The sequence below is a fragment of the Onychomys torridus genome, chromosome 7, assembly GCF_903995425.1.
Source record: "Onychomys torridus chromosome 7, mOncTor1.1, whole genome shotgun sequence".
NCBI classification, from domain to species: domain Eukaryota; kingdom Metazoa; phylum Chordata; class Mammalia; order Rodentia; family Cricetidae; genus Onychomys; species Onychomys torridus.
The window spans coordinates 39,617,236-39,634,937 of record NC_050449.1 but is presented as its reverse complement, the minus strand read 5'-3'; the positions used below and the strand labels follow the sequence as shown (position 1 = coordinate 39,634,937).

The window sequence follows — 17,702 nt, the reverse complement described above, 5'->3', positions numbered from 1 at the left end:
AACTGAACAAAGAACATTCACATTTTAACTTCAAGTCTGTTTTAACAGGCCCACCTCCATTACTTTCTCTCTTCTCATTAATCCAAGAGTAGAAGGACACAAGAGGAGCCAGTGCTTGGGAACAATGCTAAAATACCAAGAAGAACATCAGGCTTTGGCAGCGGTGAACCACACCTTTAAGCCCAGCATTTGGAAGGCAGAGGCAGGCAGATCTCTGAGTTCCAGGGCAGCCAGGGCTACACAAAGAAACCCTGTCTCAAAAAACACAAACCAACCAACAAACAAAAGGCAGGCTGGCTGAGCATGGTGACACACCTTATCCCAGGATTTGGGAGGCAGAGGTAGATGGATTTGGTCTACATGGAAAGCTGCAGGACAGCTGCAGCCACACAGTGAGACATTTTCTAAACAAACAGACAAGGTAAACCCAAAGATGAAGACCATGGCATATAACTATTCTGATGTCTGGACAGCCCCTGTGACAGGCTGAACCTATCTCTTGTCCCAGGTATACCACATTCCTTGCAACCCCAGCAACTTGAAGGCTAGCTCGCTACCTACCTGCAGCCCCATTCCTCTCTCCCACGCCCTTACCCTGGCGGCTTATCTCGGTTGGCCCTCTGTATCCTCTTTCCACCCAGCCAGAGAAGGAACTTGCCAGTGCAGCCCTGCACGTTTTGCCCGCCTCCCCAAGCTCTGTGCCTCCTCGGGGCTAACTTTTCAGCTCCCACAGCTTCTACTCGCGTTGGACTGGGAAACTTCCCCTCAGGGTCTTAAGTTCCTCCTCTGGATTCCCAGTACCTGTTTGGAAAAAGACCATTTTCCAAAATCAAACATCCCGTGGTGCTCACCAATGGTGGACCCACCTGTCACTAACGACCCTGGCATCATCTTGTCTCCTCTCTCCTTTCCCCTGTGAGTTGGACGACACTCATAACCTCCACCTTGTGTGTCCTGAATCCATCGCTCCCATTTTGTTTCCATCTCTCATCGTTTTTTAAAATGTATGTGTGTGAGGTGTGGGTCTAGCATACGAGTCTGTGTGGGTGCCCATGAAGGCCAGTAGGAGGAAAGGGATCTCTTCGAGTTAGAGTTTTGGGCTTTGTGTGAGCTGTCTGACATGAGTGCAGGGATTTGAACTCTGGTCCTCAGAACAGAGCAGCAAGTGTTAGGAACTGCTAAGCCACCTTTCCAGCCCCTTCCTGCCTGATCAAGACTCACCATGCTTCCTAACTATGTCACTGAATTACCCTATCAACTATTCATTCAGAGCCTAGTGACTGTCACACAAAGTCAGAGCCTATTACCTCCTCAATAAAAAACAAAACCAAACAAAACCAGGTGGCTCTCCTCCGCTTACAGAAAGTCTTTACTGCAGCACTGTCATTAAGCCTACCACAGACAGCCCTACCCTACACAGCTCTCCCACTTAGCCCTGACTAGCCTCCATTACTAAGGGCTCACATCCTGTGTTTACATGTCTCTCTTTATACTACTTCCTGTCTGTGCCAGAACGGCTCCTATCTTCTCCACCTTCAAATGTCATTCATTTTCAAGGCCCAGGCGAGTATCGCTTCCTGTATGAAGCTTTAACTGATTTCCAGCAGAAAATCCCATGACAATGGCTTCCTCTGGGCTGCCATAGCCTTTTGTTTATTCTCCTACATGCCAATCACTACTCCGCCTTATTCTGTTCTTAGATGTATTAGTGTGTTCAAGCCCTCTGCTGATGACTGACAGAAGGGGACAGTCTTATTTGTTCTTGTCTTCACACAGTAAAGTTCAGTCACTTTGTCAGGCCTCTCCTGAACATGGGCTGCTGGTCCCTTCTCACACTGATGATTCAATGGGCCCCTACCAGAACCTCTACCTCCCATCCACCGGAACCAAGGCTCGTCACAAGGGGCTTGGGGCTCAGAGCCTGATTCTACTCGTCCTAGCTAGAGAAACAAAACATCAATAGAAAGAAACACCTCTTTGGGGAACCTCTCACATCCTCTAACTTTTCTATACTCCACTGTGACTTTGTCTTTATTCTCATTTTAGAGTGTGCGTGCGTGTGTGTAATTCAGCTTTTAAAACACTCTACCTCCCTTGCAGAAATCTATTGTCTTTCTCTCTAGTTCCTTAAGAACTAGTTATAAGAGTTACCTGAAGAAGACTTGTACAATGACCACACCAGCTGACATTCCGACCCCGATAGAGGAAATCTCACAGGGCCCCACCTCTAAAAGAGCTACAGGCAATTGACAGCTATCACAAGAGGGAGAGTCAGTCTTCTCTTCTACAGGATGGGCCCATAGATTATCCAGTACCAAGTGGTCCAAACTGCACGCAAATGTACGAACACTCACACTCACACCATTAACAATTAAAGAAGAGGTGATAAATTTGAGGAGTTGGGTCATGAAAGGGATTAAAGAGGTGAGGGGTGGGAAAGAAATTATATAAATACAGTACTCAGATTTTGTAAAATGTTTAATAAAAAAGCTATTTTTTTCCTGATTCTTTCATGGTACCTAACACGTCTTTAAGCACAGTAAGAGTATAAGAAATACTGCTTATGGTCTGGCACGGTGGCTCATGCCTTTAATCCCTCTGGAAGCGGAGGCAGAAAGGTATGTGTGAATGTGAGATCAGCCTGATCTACACTGTGAGTTCCAGGCCATCCAGGACTCCACAGTCTGTGGTGATATATTGTGTACCCTAATAAATTTGCCTGAGGATCAGAGGACAGAGCCAGCTACTAGATTAGACATAGAGGCCAGGCAGTGGTGGCACACATCCTTAATCCCAGCACTTGAGATCTCACGCCTTTGCTTGGGAAGCACACACGCCTTTAATCCCAGGAAGTAATATGGCAGGGCAGAGAATGGTATATAAGGCGTGAGAAAACAGGAACTCACTCTCTTTCAGCTGAGGATTTTGTACAGGTAAGAACTAGTGGCTGGCTGCTCTGCTTCTCTGATCTTTCAGCTTTCATCCTGATATCTAGCTTTGGGGTGTTATTAAAAGACCATCTAAGATTCGAACAATAGTCAGATCATATCTCAAAAGAAACAGCAAATGCTGCTTATGAGAAACCACATTTAAAGTCCTACCAATGATCTACTTTTTGGAGAAACAGTCTCACTATGTGGCCCAGGCTGGACTAGATTTTGTTATGTAGCCCAGGCTAGCCTCCCGTCTTGGCCTCCTGAGTGCTGGGACTAGAAGGATATACCACAAATCTTTCTGATATCCAAGTTCTGAAACACAACTTCATGCATCACAGTCTGAGTACAGTGAACATTGACCAAACTCTTCATAACGAGTAAGGATTAAGTAGCTAAAAATCTTAAAACCAGACTGATGGCACAAGCCTGTAACCCCAGATAATTTAAGGCAGGAGGGGCCCAGTGTGAGGCCAGCCTGGGCTGCTCAGTGAGGCCCCTGTCAGAACAAGCAGAAGGAGGACCGGGCTCAGCAGGAGAGTGATCACTGACATCACAAATGAGCCTCAGCAATGGGGCATCTTTGGTAATACTGTGAAGGATGATTTCAATGCAGTTTGAGTACCCAACCTAGCAGGTCCAGGCCCATCCTTCTTCCTGACACGTGTATTACTGCCTCCTCTGCCAATAGCTTTTCACTCACAGTCCTCTTCATCACTGCCATGCTCGGTGGGAAGCCAGAAGTCTGGCTAGCTCGATGTGCATTTAGCTTTAATGTAAGTTGTTTTTGAAGATTTAAATTATCCATGCAAGAGAAACCTCAAATTATTAACACACAGGAACATTGGAACTCATTTTGAAAACTCAATTCCCTCTAATAAATACTTGAGGCGTTGCAAAAATGACCAGAGGAAATACCTGCTCTCGTTGCTCTTAGCTGCTCACCTCTGTGGGCATTTTCATATGCACGTCAAGCAGAAGGCTATTTTTGAGTTCTGTGGGCAGTCTAGCAGAGTAGCAGCGGGACACTGGGATGTGTGGTGGAACTCAGGGCCAGGGAGAGGGGGAGCAGCTGTTACAGTCTACAGTACAGACAACAGAAACACCAAGCAACACGGAAGAGAAAACTTTCCTAACAAAACATAAAGCAAAGAGCAAAACAAAAATGGATTCTCACTGGATTGGGTCAGAAATACCCAAACAGCAGATTTAAGGACAACACAAGCCTCAGAGATCATGTTTGATCTGTCAATTTGAACCCAGGAAGTCAGTCTTCCTATCTGATGGGCTCTTCCTGAACTTCAGCTTTGGAGTGGCTCTTGCTCCCCTCCTCCTCCTCCTCCTCCTCCTCCTCCTCCTCCTCCTCCTCCTCCCCCTCCTCCTCCTCTCCTGATTTATTTACTAATGTTTCACACTCCTAACACCTCCATTACAGGACTCTCAGTTCCCCCATCTCTTACTCATTCACTCAACATGAATACATGGAAGACTTCCAGTGGACACAGCAATATGATAACTCCTACAGATAGAGCAGCGCACAAGGCCATGATCCCAGGGATGACTAAAAAAGGAAGCAGGGGCTGGCAAGATACTTCAGCATGTAAGAGCGTCTCCTGTCCAAACCTGAGTTTTAATCTGAAGCCCGCACTGAAAGTCTGAGTGCAGCCAACACGCACAAGCTGGCAGGAGGACCTAGGGCTGGCTGCCCGCCAGTCTAGCTGTAGGTTCATTGAGAAGCCCTGTCTTAAGAGAATAAAATGGCCAGGCGGTGGTGGCGCACGCCTTTAATCCCAGCACTCGGGAGGCAGAGCCAGGCGGATCTCTGTGAGTTCAAGGCCAGCCTGGTCTACAGAGCGAGATCCAGGACAGGCACTAAAACTACACAGAGAAACCCTGTCTCAAAAAACCAAAGAGAGAGAGAGAGAAAGAGAGAGAGAGAGAATGGAGATGGATAACACAGGACATCTGACGTTCTCCTGGGGCCTCAAGTGCAAGTGTGCACATACGCATGCAGAAACCATAGATACACCATATACACTCATACATACAAAACTTTAAAAACTTAAGCCAAGTCTCCGCTGCTCTGGGAAGGCAAAAGGGGAGAGTGGACTGAAGACTCTGAATGGAGCAGAAGGAACACAACCAGGGGCAGAGCACTCGGAACTAGCTTGCTAAGTAATTTAAAGCAGTCATGAAGGGACTGCCCTGGGTGTTGCATGAGGCTTGTGGTAAGATCCCCTCTACCCCACCCCTGCAGCGTGCACAGCAGCATCAGGTGAGACGCACTCAGCTGTAAACGCTGGCTCCTGTGGGCCTCTGCTTCCCCTTCCTCCCTGCTGCCTTGAGAAGGTCCACGAGATAAAAGGACTTCGGTTACAATGAACTGTAACCTTCGGCTCTTGACACATTGTCACCACAGCTCCAGTCACAGACTGTGCTTATTCCTCCAACAGCCTTATTTAGGAATATAAAAAACCTATCTCATCATTTTATCTAATAAGGTGTATTGGCAGTGGCTTTCGGTACATTCAGAGTTGAGTAACCAAAGCTAATTTTAGAGTATTCTATCCCAGAAAGCAGCCCTGTGCCAACCGGAGTTACCCCCATTGCCGCCTCAGCACCAGGCATCGATTCACTACTTTCCACTGCTGTGGACCTGGCTAGTCCGGACATTTTATATGAGTGGACTCTTAGGATTCATGACCTTTTATGACAGCCTTCTCTCACTCCTGTAATATTTTTAAGGTCTACCCATCTTGTATCACCTATCGGTATCTCATTAGTTTTGTTGTTGTTGTTGTTGTTGTTAAGGACAAAGATACACCACATTTTGTTTATTCCGTCTTATACTAATCTTCCATTGACAAAACAGAAAGTTAGGTTGTTCCCACTTCCAAGAATGAGACTGCTATGAATACTCCTATGACTTTTTTTATTAAAGTGTTTTCATTTCTCCTGGATACACACACACACACACACACACACACACACACACACACACACACACACATACACACACACACACACACACGAATTTCCATTGTTGGGTTATATGGGAAGTATATTATTAGCTTTTTGAAAACAAATGCCTAAACTATTAATCATTTTACAATTCTCCCACCAATGCACAGAGCCCCCATTCCTCCATCTTTGCCAATGCTTGTTACCAGAATGTTTAAAATGATTCTGTCCTAGGGACATGAAGAAGTGTCTATTGTGGTTTTAATTTGCATTTTCAGGTAACTACTAACTTGACAGTGCTTTGTGGTTTTAAAACAAGGGCTTGCTTACTCTATAGCTCAGACTGGCCTTCAACTTGTCATTTTCCTGCCTTGACCTCTCTGGTGAAGAACATGCATTATCACACCTGGTGGGAGGAATTCCTAAGGAACAGAAAAGCACTCTTGCTCATAAAGGGGGAAAGTGTTAAAACTGATTACAGTAAAACTTTATTAAGGGACTGGAGAGATGGCTCAGCAGTTCTGAGCACTCACTGTTCTTCCAAGTACTGGACTGGGTTTTCAGCAACAACATGGCCGAACTCCAGTTCCAGAAGATACAATGCCCTCTTCTGGCTTCTGTGGGCATTGAATGTAATTGTACACGTATTTACATCCAGACACACATAAAATGAAGTAAACAAATATTTTTTAAAACTATATTAAAATCCATTCAACTGAAAGACATGTTAATGAGGAAGCCCAGGTGAGGGAAGGTATTTATACCAGACAACAAAGAGACCCATATACAAACAAGAGAGATTTCAGATTTCCTGGAACTCAAGCAAGGCAGACATACCAGCGGAGAGATGGACAAAAGACTTGAACAATCAACCGACATGGAAAAAAAAGGAAACAAAAGCTCAAACTAATAGGGAGAAAAATATCATAATGAAAGTCTTTGCTTCATATGATTAACACAAGCCTGTCATGGTAGTGCATGTCTTTAATCCAAGCACTCAGGGGGCAGAGGAAGATGGATCTCTGTGAGTTTGAGGCCAGCCTGGTCTACATAGTGAGTTCCAAGACAGCCAGAGCTACAAAGTGAGACCTTGTCTCAAAAACACACAACAACACCCCTAAGGACAGCCATTACTCACTTGCGAGGCCAACAAAGACTAAAAATTATGGTAAGACCAGCACTGCAGAGAACAGACCACCTGCATTTGGCATACTCAAGTAGAAAGTGAAATAGGCACACATGAGCCCACACGTTCATTCCTGAGTCTGTGTTCCTGCACGTTTAACAAACCACACTGATGTCTGAGAGTATGCCAGGATACTTAGGAACACCTACTACAGCTGCTAGAGCTCTGAACCACAGGCATCCAAATCGCTATCAACAGAAAAATGACTTGTGACACAGTCATATTATAGACTACTATATAAAAATTAAAATGAACAAAGGAGACAATATAAACACGGTAAGTCTTACAACATAATGTGGCATCAAATAAGACACAAAGCACAACCAATATGATTCCACTATTCTTGGTGGGGCAAAACTAGCAGGGCATGGTGGCACTCATGTGTAATCCCCGTAACCAAAAATCTGAGGCCAACCTGGGCTACACAGCTAACCCTGTCTCAAAATCAATGCCAACACAGAATGCTTTATTTATTTATTTACTTTTACATTTCCCTTCTTTCTTTCAGTTTGTCTAGTTTAAGGTATCAAGTCAAATGGATATCAAGAAGAGAAAAAGAAAAAAATCTGGATAGAATAATAATAAAAAAAAATAACAAATTTAGATAACTAAAAGTAGGTGAAATTTTGGCAAAACTTTCAGCTAATCTTAGCTAATCCTTTTTGGTTTTGATTTTGTTTTCCAAGACAAGGTTTCTCTGTATAATCCTGGCTGTCCTAACTTGCTCTGTAGATCAGGCTGGCCTTGAACTCAGAGATCTCCCTGCCTCTGTCTCTGCTGGGATTAAAGGCATGCACCACCACTGCCCAGTGAGACATCTTTTGCAGAGTATACTCTTGAAGTCATGCAAATCCCACAGGTGGAGTCAGTAGAAAGCACAGCCTGACCACCTCTGCAAAAGCACAGCCTGACCACCTCTGCAAAAGCACAGCCTGACCACCTCTGCAAAAGCACAGCCTGACCACCTCTGCAAAAGCACAGCCTGACCACCTCTGCAAAAGCACAGGCTCTGTACTGGAAAACGTCCCCTTGTCCCCAAAGCCACCTGGAAGAACTGGAGTACCAGGATGTGTTACTCTTGTGCCTGGGTTCCCTGGACAGGGACCTTAGATTAGCTGTTGTCATGGCTGAGAAGCATGCACGGCCCAATCCTGGTGACATGTAAAGATACAGACAAACTGAAAGAGAGAAAAGACTCAGGTATGAGTTCACAAGGTTGAGCGATGCACTTGCAGTTTTAGAGTGTTCTAACAGTGAAGCCCAAAGAAAGTGGGAGGCGGCTGACGCTGAAGCCACAGCCATGAAGGAGGTCCATATTCACACAGGAATTCAGGGGGATCAAGTGAATCATGCTTACATCTGCTTGATGTACACTGTTTTCCATGCAATACTGAACAGTGGCTTTATGGAGCATCCTGGAGAAGAAACTTGATATAACATAAAGGGAGAAGCAGGATTTGTACTTATGCTGCCTGTACACAGAAACCATGCCCTAGGTAGAAATGATTTCAGAATGGGGGGGGGGGGGGGGTCTTACAGGGAAGACCACATTTACAGTGCTTAGAAACCTGTGCTGAAATTTCCAAAGGTATGTCCACATCACTCTATAGTTAATTATGTTCTTTTAAATGTATGTATGTATGTATGTATGTATGTATGTATGTATGTAAATAATGTATCACCTTTTGGTGGGATGTTAAAATATCCCCTTTTGGGTGGAATGCTGAGACCAGGTTGGCGAATTCTCAATCCTCCTCCTGCCTTAGTCTCCCAGAGGCAGAGATTACGTGTGTGTCCCAACTTAAAGCATCATCTTGAACAATAAACAGCAAGAGCCAGCACTTCTCTCCAGAGAACGGGTACTAGTGTCAACTTCAAAAGATGACATTCTTTGCTGTTTACCTACCAGCAATGGGAAAAGACTTACGGCCTTCAGACAACCCAAGGCGATAAATGTCATAAAAACTTACCAATGGAACCAGATATAACAGAAAAAAAACCATTAAGGCTGGCAAGGCCACTCAACCAGTAAAGTGACCGCCGTGCAAGCATGAGGACCTGAGTTTGATTCCTCAAAGCTGAGTGTGGTGGACGAAAAGTTCTAACTCCAGTGATGAGGAGAGGGAGGCAGGTGGATTCAGGAGCTCGCTGGCCAGTGCATGTGGGCACACACAAAGGAAATTGCTTAAATTAGATACTGGCCCCACACCCCAGAAGCCATATGTGTAGAGCAGTCCTCTTAGGTGGCCTATGGTCATTATTTCTCCAGCCCTAAGTAACTCAACCTGATGTGTTAAGTCTACTTTCCAACCCCTACGCCCATTTGTCTGCAGGCTGAAATGATGACTTAGCCCTTTTCTCTTAATGCAAAGCAGAAGGCTAATTTGAACCCTATGTTCATCATCTAGGATGGTTTAAACACCAGAAGGTGCTATTGATTTTGAGCCTTGAAACTCTTTGTTCTAGGCAAGATGAGGAGCTTGTGGCTATATAAGGTAGTGAGTGATACTGTATCCTAAAAAATAAGCCAATCATTAGCTGGGTATGTGAAATGTGGTAGAGAAGAAAAGAGTGGAGAGCTGGTGGCACTAATTTAAAAATCAGGACAATTCCAAGAGCAAATTTTCTTATTTGGTCCACCACTTCAGGGTAATAACATTGACTTCTTTTCTGGTTGACCAAGGAACAATCCAAAGCAGATGTAAACAGACAGGGCATAACCTTCAGCCAGCTCCGATGTTAGCACGCGCAAAGCAGTATGGTTACGTGTAATTGACAGCCAACCTTTCTGGAGACCTAATCTTTCCTGCCTGCTACAAGACATATATATAAGTGAACAGTCTGGGAGGTGGAGCAGAAGGACAAGCATGTCTCTATGTGACCAGCCTTGTTCGGAAACTCTGTGACTAGATCCTTCATACTGTCAAATCTGCAAGCCTCTGAGGGCCATGGTCACAACTTGGGACAAATAGCCCAAAGTAGAATTAATTCTGGCCCTTATTTGATTTATCAATGGACTGACAGGGAAAGGGGGGTATGGCTGCTGGACATGACTCAAAAACAACAAACAAAACCAGACAAACAAAAACACAACAACAACTAATCAAAGACCAAAACAAGTGGAAGAAATTATATAAATAAGAATTGGGGTGTTTTCACAGGCTGTTAAAAATGGAACACGGCACAGAAAAGGAACTAATTCTGGAAGTCATGTGACCCATGGCTTTGTAACTACGATTACTTGTTTTTTCTTTTGCAGAATAAGACAACAGCAGGCTGTGTGGCTCCCAGGCTGACAGCACTGGTGACAGGGGAGTCTGACGTCTCCCAGGAGTCACAGTATGAGTTCACCCAGAAGACAACTTTCGGGAAGTCCTCAGTGTTTAGCAACTGCTCCAATCCCTGGCTCAACTTCCTGACTAGAAGCTAATAAAGAAGTAATGGCAACAGCTAGAGACTCGAGTCTGAAAAACACATTCAGGGAAAATCCCTTCAGGGAAAATTCAGAACTCAGTCACTATCTTGTACCCACTACATGGGGGGTTTGGGCCAGCATTCCACTGGCATTCACAGTGAAGAACTTACTGGGTTTCCCGACATCCATCAGCAGGTGGGATCGCTGAATTCCTTCTTTTGAGAGAAATAAGCCAATCTCCTCTACTCGATCACAGATAACACTGCCCAACTCTTCTCATAAGAAAGAAAATTTGAAAAGCCTTGCTAATGTCAGTCTCCATGTTAAGACTTAGTACTGAGTAGATTTTAAAAGGGGCTGTAATTAGACACTTTCTATAAGACATACAGACAATACCCACTGGACTGTTAAATGTACAGTATCATAGTTACAATTCTAAATCATACTAAATTAAGCCATATAGGTCCATCACTCGGAGAGCTCCTAATACTTGCAGGTTCACATGATACACAAAGTTTTAGTGCACCTTCTACAGGCTACAATCAATAAAGACCTCTTCAAAATTTAAACAGAAATTAATGATACCAAATGCAAACACAATATTTAAATACAGTATTTTTCAAATTAAAAGCCAAGGGCCAGGCATGATAGTATATGCCTTTAATCTCAGCACTCAGGAGGCAGAGGCAGGCAGGTCTCTGAGCTCAAGGCCAGCCTGGTCTACTGAGTGAGTTCCAGGACAGCCAGGGATACACAGAGAAACCCTGTCTCAAAAACACACCACCAACCAACAAACAAAACCCAACTACCTTCCCCCCACAAAAAGAAAAAGAAAAAAAAAAAAAAACAGATCAAAACAAAATAAAGGAGAGTTCAGAGAATTTCTAATATGACCAAGAAAAATTACTAATTGGATTAGAATATAAGGGAAATTCCTTTATGTTTAATTGTACAAGAAACCAGGATTCTTTAACTCTTGATTCCTATTCCTTTTTGTTCTTTTCTTTTTCCAACATTTAAAAACATTTAGCTAGTTACGTGGGGTGGGGATGGGGTAATGCACGCCCGGTATGTGTGTGCACACAAGCACACAGGACAGCTCGTGGGAGTCAGTTCTTTCCCCCTTCCACCACAGGAACCTCAGGCTCTCACTCTAACACCCTGGAAGGCCGGCCTTGACCTTGAGTCAATCCTGCTGCAGGCATAATCTCGCTGCCCCTGCCTGGCAAGTGCTTCCATTTCAGATGTGGACTACCACACCCTGGCACAAACTCCTGAAACAGAGTGCTGCCTTAAAACCTCCCAAGAAGGAAATTAAAAGAAAATTCTATTGCTTTTACTTGGTTTATGAGAAAGTGGTTTACTGCCTATAGCACATGGAAATCTGTCACAATTCTCCTACCTCTTCCTCAGGAAACAAAACAGCTCATTTAAGGGAATGTGGTATAGTGGTAAACACTTTTTAATTCCAGAGGCTGAGGCGGGAAGATCTTGAGTCTGAGGCTAGCCTCTGTCTCAAAAGAGAAAAATAAGCGACAGAAGAGTCAGTCCTTCCTGAAGTTCAAGGCCAAGGCCTGTCACCATGAACAGCACCCACACTGACTTACTTGGGGAACATATTCATTTCTATTGGATATATACTGCTAATTTTAGAAGCTGCATATGCACTGAAATGCATTAGTTAAGATAGGTGAAAACTTTTAATGGCCTGGCATTTAGAGTGGACATTTTTGAACCAAAACCACCAAATCAGTTTATTTGAATTATTTTCATGTTTTGTTTTTTCAAATGATAAAATAGATTATCAAGTTTAGGACCATTATTATAATTATTTATTATACTACACCATGAATGTGCCACAGTATGTACATCTATAGATATATGGATATATAAAATTTGAATGTAGTGCTGGGCAATGGTGGCACTCAGGAGGCAGAGGCAGGCGGATCTCTGTGACTTCAAGGCCAGCCTGGTCTACAAAGTGAGTTCCAGGACAGCTAGGGCAGTTACACAGAGAAAAACAAAAAACAAAAACAAACAAACAAACAAATTGAATTTAGTATATCTATATCATGTTTGTAAGTTCATCTGTCTATACTAAGTTTTTTAAAATTTGGTTTCTGAACCTTAGAAGCATCTCTTGGTATGGTATATAGTAACTGTGATAAACAGGGTGATTCATAGTTGACAAAGGGTATCTGGAAACATTCCACACTTAATCCTTTATTCTCATTAATTTGAGTTTCAACATTAATGTTCCTCATTCCTTATACAGTCCAAAAGTCCATAACATATAAGTTTAACAAAATACAAGGAAACCTATCTCCTGCTGAAAATTATTATAGCAGTCAACTGCCTAGAGAAACCGAGCAATGACTGGGCCGAGTGAGAAGCCTGCTCACTAGGCCCTACCGAAGGCAGACACACTCAAATTATACTCAAAGGCACTCAAATAACTGCATTCAAGGATGGTGGGAAGACCTAAAGAACTACTCCATTTGTTAACCCCTAAAAAATAGAAAAGGCAAGAGAAATCACTATCCTTTGTGGTATGTGGGTGGGTGGGGTTGAGACAGGGTCTCCTTTATGCCAGGCTGGTCTTGAACTGGCTATGTAGCAAATGATGTCCTTGACAGCTTCCATTTCCCAAATTGGGATTATAAGCGTGTGCCTGACTCCCTCTTCCTGTCTCTCCTCTCCTAGAGGGTCAAACCCAGCACCCTGAACATGCTAGAGAGATGCTCTAACACTGGGCTCTATCTCCAGCCCTTTACTATTGTTTTTTAAGATATGAAGCTGTAGGACCACTGGGAACCAAAAGGCTCATAAATCACTGGCTAGAGAAGGTTCCTGTATGCTGTTAGAGGTGTTAAATTAATGGTGGGCTGTGTGCAGCCTGAGCAAAGAGCCAAAGACTACATAGCTCAGGGTACTTTTAAAGCAAAAACAAAATACCTAGGCCTACCATTAGCAAACTGGTCTTTTCTGTTCAACACTGAGTATACAGAAATATTATACTTGCTCTCTTATGATCTTTAAGAGAACTGATAAAAAGTATATTTCTAAACTCATAAAAATGAGAACCAGTGTGGTCCCAGAGACAAAACAATTTGAATTAGTCTTTAAAATTAATTTATGTCTGTTGTGTACATACATGTAGGTGCCTGCACCTGTGTAGTTGTGGGAAGCCAGGAGTGATTCCCTCAGACCTGGAGTCACAAGTGTTAGCTAGGTTTGTTACATGGGTGCTGGGATCCAAACCCTGGTCCTCATGGCTGCATGGCAAGCATTCTTAACCAGTGAGTTGTCTCTCTGGTCTCCATTTTTCAGATTTTACTTTCCAACCACTTAACATGTATCGGAGTTATTCAGCACCTTCTACATGAGTGTCGCATGCCATCCAGGGACTCAGAAAAGTCAGGTTCAATTATGATCTGGATTTAGGAGGCCACACAGTCTTCTCTGGGTCCCAACTCTGGCCGTCAGCCCAGAAGGTGTGAGGGGTAAGTCAAACAAAGAGTGTTAGGTCAGGGAATCAAGAACGGACTGACTGATGAATGCTGAGTAATCACTCTCTGGGGACAGGCAGGCAGTTCCAATCACAGCACAGCGTACCAGTTCTCAGAAACCCAAGGTTTCCAACCTCATCTTTCTTCAATAGTGTCTCAAAATTCTCTCATGGACTGCAAAGGGTCATCGTCCTCTCCCTGTACACACAAAGTGTTTTGATTTCCCACTTTAAAAAAAAAAAAAGCTGTTCTCACTGCACTGAGGCCCTGGCTTTCCACTGTCCCTTAAACCTATGCACTCTGGAAATCCTTCCAAAGGGCTAGCTTTTCTGTAGCTACCCTGGAGGTCCCTGCTGTCTCTTAACTGCCAACTAAAACAATAACACAGGAGTGGAAACTGTCTCTTAGAGCCCATTCTGGGAGTTGACATTTAAAGGGGGAAAGTTTCCAACTTCCTTAGGTTAAAGAAAATAAGTTTCCACAATTTTCAAAACATCCTCATAATGTCTGAAATTTGAAAGCACTTTTCTTTAGGGAGTAAGCCAGCTATGTTTAATGTTTTTCTTAGATACACACACATACACAAACACAAATACATTTTAAAAAACAGAAATCTCACTACTTAATCTTTGGGAACAAGACTTAAATTGCTTTCAAGAATTAAAAAAGAACACTGCAAAGAAATTTATGTTTACTGTTGATGGCTAAACATAATCTCTATTCCAAACAAATACTCGATAGGAAATTCCTTCTCGATGGCTCAGATATCCAACTGCCTCCATGTCCTGGAAATTCTCCTTGCTTGCCCCTGTGTTCGTCACCCTTCCCACCTTCCTTCGTCTGCTGCCACCATCCTCACATAGGACCTTACCACTTTGCAGCATTTTTAAGCAGTCCTATGACCTTCCTGTCCTCTCTCTCCAAACCTTTTTCTCTCTATCCATCCTGAAGTTGGCTTATTATGTCTCAATAGTGAAGCACTTTCAAAATCTAGTAAAGGAAAATCTATTTCTTTCTTTCTTTCTTTCTTTTTTTTTTTAAAGATTTATTTATTTGTTATGTATACAGTATTCTGTTTGCACATATCCCTGCAGGCCAGAAGAGGGCGCCAGATCTCACTACAGATAGTTGTGAGCCACCATGTGGTTGCTGGGAATTGAACTCAGGACCTTTGGAAGAGCAAGCAGCACCCCTTAACCTCTGAGCCATCTCTCCAGCCCGAAAATCTATTTCTTATACGTGGTCCCCACACCTTTTAAAGGTGCACTGCGCATGCCCAATGCATCCACCTGTGCCATGCATGATACACGTGTGGAGGTCAGAACTTTTGGGAGTTGGTTCTTTCCTTCTACCTTGTTTTCTGAGGCAGAGTCTCTCTTGATTCTGCTGCACTGTGAACTCCTAACAGGCTAACCAACCCACTAGCTTCCCAGTGAGCCTCCTGTTTCTGCCTCCCACCTCACTGTAGGAGTCCCAGAATCAAAGCCACCCATGGCTTGTTTGCAAATGCGCCATGCACTTTCTACTGCCCTTATGCCTCAGCTTCCCAGCAGAACCCGAGTGAAATCCCACCTCCTACCACGTGCAACTGGCTCTTCCATTTCTGCCCCTGAACTCCTTCCACTGTCCCTCTTTTCACCTGACCATACTCGCCTCCTCTCTTTCAGTGTTTGCATTGTCGGCTGGATTAAAGCATTATCTCTGCCACAAAGCATCCTGTTACCCTGCCAGATTGCACCTTTCCCAGTCTGTAGTACGAGCTGTATGTCTCTTCTCATCAGAGTGATCGTGGAAGGGACAGCTTCATCTGCTGCTGCATCCCAAGGGTCTCCGTGCCTACACAGCAGGTACTTCATCCACATTCGCTGACTGAGCCTCTTGAAGTTTCTCCTCTACCTTCTTGATCCCACCATCCTTCAAGCCTTACCTCAAATGTTTCATCTTGAGTAAAGTATTTATGTCTTTACAGGCATAAGCATGAAATCTGAATCAATAAAGCTATTGGGGTCTTTTTTTCTTTTTCTTTACTGTGTCTCAGGCTTCTTTATGTAAGAACAAAATGATGAGTGATGAGCTCATGATCAGCGGCATCACTGAACTTCTTCTCTCCATCACCTCCCTTACACTTCCTCAACCGCGTCCCAATCCCTCCTCAGTCAATGAAGAACTTAATCTCAAAGCCATGGTGGCACAGACTCCAGGTTCTCTTGGTCCATCTCCTCTTTCCCTCTGCTCATCCCATCTCTGGGCATCTCTGATGCCTCAGTTTGAATGCACGGGAGAGCCCAAAGCAGGGACGGGAACAGAAGGAAAGGAAGGCATCAGCCTCAGTAAAAGGACCTGAGAGTGGAGCGGAGTGAAATGATGGCTCCTGTAACCCAGGGCACCAAAACGGGGCTCTGGTGGATGCAGGTCCCCTGCGAAAGGAGACCCTGCAGCCTCACACTGCTCTCATTGAGAACAAGCAGTGTTTGCTCGTTTACCGTGTGGTGCTGGCTACAGAGGCACACTGGGACTACATCCTTCTCCAGCCCACGCTGCTTGGTGCTGATGCTGATGTGCTGCAGGATGGCCTTCGGGCACTGCAGAAATATGTTCCCCAGGTTTCCCCCCATGCAGTTCTCAGTGCTTCTCTGCTTTCTCCTGTGGGCCTGCACCAGGGTCTCTGCTTCACACATCTCCTGAAGGTTCTCAGCTTCCTCCACCCACTTCTCCAGCAGGGGCCACAGCTTACACATGTTCTTGAAGCTGAGCTGCAGGACCGCAAAGGGAGATGGCCATCTAGCTGAACACCTTTCTAAAGAGAACGTCCAGGGTGAGCTTCATGTCACCTGGGTGTACCCCAAGGTGATCCTCTTCTGCTTCCAGGGCTTGACAAACTGCTCTAATTCCTTCTTCAGGGCCTTCATTTGCTGGGAGTCCATGGGACTTGATTCCACCTCCTCCAACTTCACAGTACTGAGGTGGACAGTACAGGGCCCAGTGGAGGCCCCCTCTGAGTTGCTCCCCACTCTGGCTCCTCCTGCATGTCCCTTGGGGTCCCTCGGGGTGCAGTCTCCAGGCCAACTTGAGGCATTAGTCCCAGTTCAACTTGAGGTCCACCGTATGTTATCCCTCCACAGAACTCCAATGCAGGGGATATGAGGAGCTCCAAGCCTGGCCCAACCTGTGGCCCAATTTCAGGCCCTCCTGAAGGGCCTTGGAAGTTTAGCCATGTCCAAGTATCCAATCAGCATGGCTCCAGCCCTCCTGACCCATCACTTCCATCTGGTAGGGATGCAAAGTCTGAAGCTAGGTGTCTGGCCATCGGGGAGGTGGGCACCCCAAGCAGGGGGTCTGATTATTGAGGTTCTTCTTCACAGTAGGGGTGTGCTAATGAAGTGGTACGAGGCGGCAAACAGAATGCACTTAGGGATCCTGCAGATTCCCAATGTGCTGGAGTTTTAGAAACTGAAGCCTATGAAAGTGCATGGTGATTACAACATATCATTAATGGGGCAACACGCCAGTGTGCCTAGCAGCATGTCTCTGTTACATGGAACTGTAACTTGGTAGCTGAAGCAATTAAACACAGCCAAGGATGTGGGCTGTGTGCTGAAAGTCAGCCTATGTTCCCTTCTGACTGACTTTCTACAGAACCTCACACATCTGAAACATGAAAAACAGAGGGTTAAAGGCTAAGAATCCACCAGAAGTCT

At 44.6% G+C, this 17,702-nt stretch overlaps 1 protein-coding gene and 1 pseudogene across 4 annotated transcripts in view; both read right to left on the bottom strand.

Moving 5' to 3' along the window:
* The window catches only part of Sik3 (SIK family kinase 3), a 215,713-nt gene that overhangs the window by 48,431 nt on the left and 149,580 nt on the right, over positions 1 to 17,702 (bottom strand). The gene's annotated exons all lie outside the window — the stretch shown is intronic.
* On the bottom strand, positions 16,267 to 17,311 carry LOC118586894 (annotated as a pseudogene).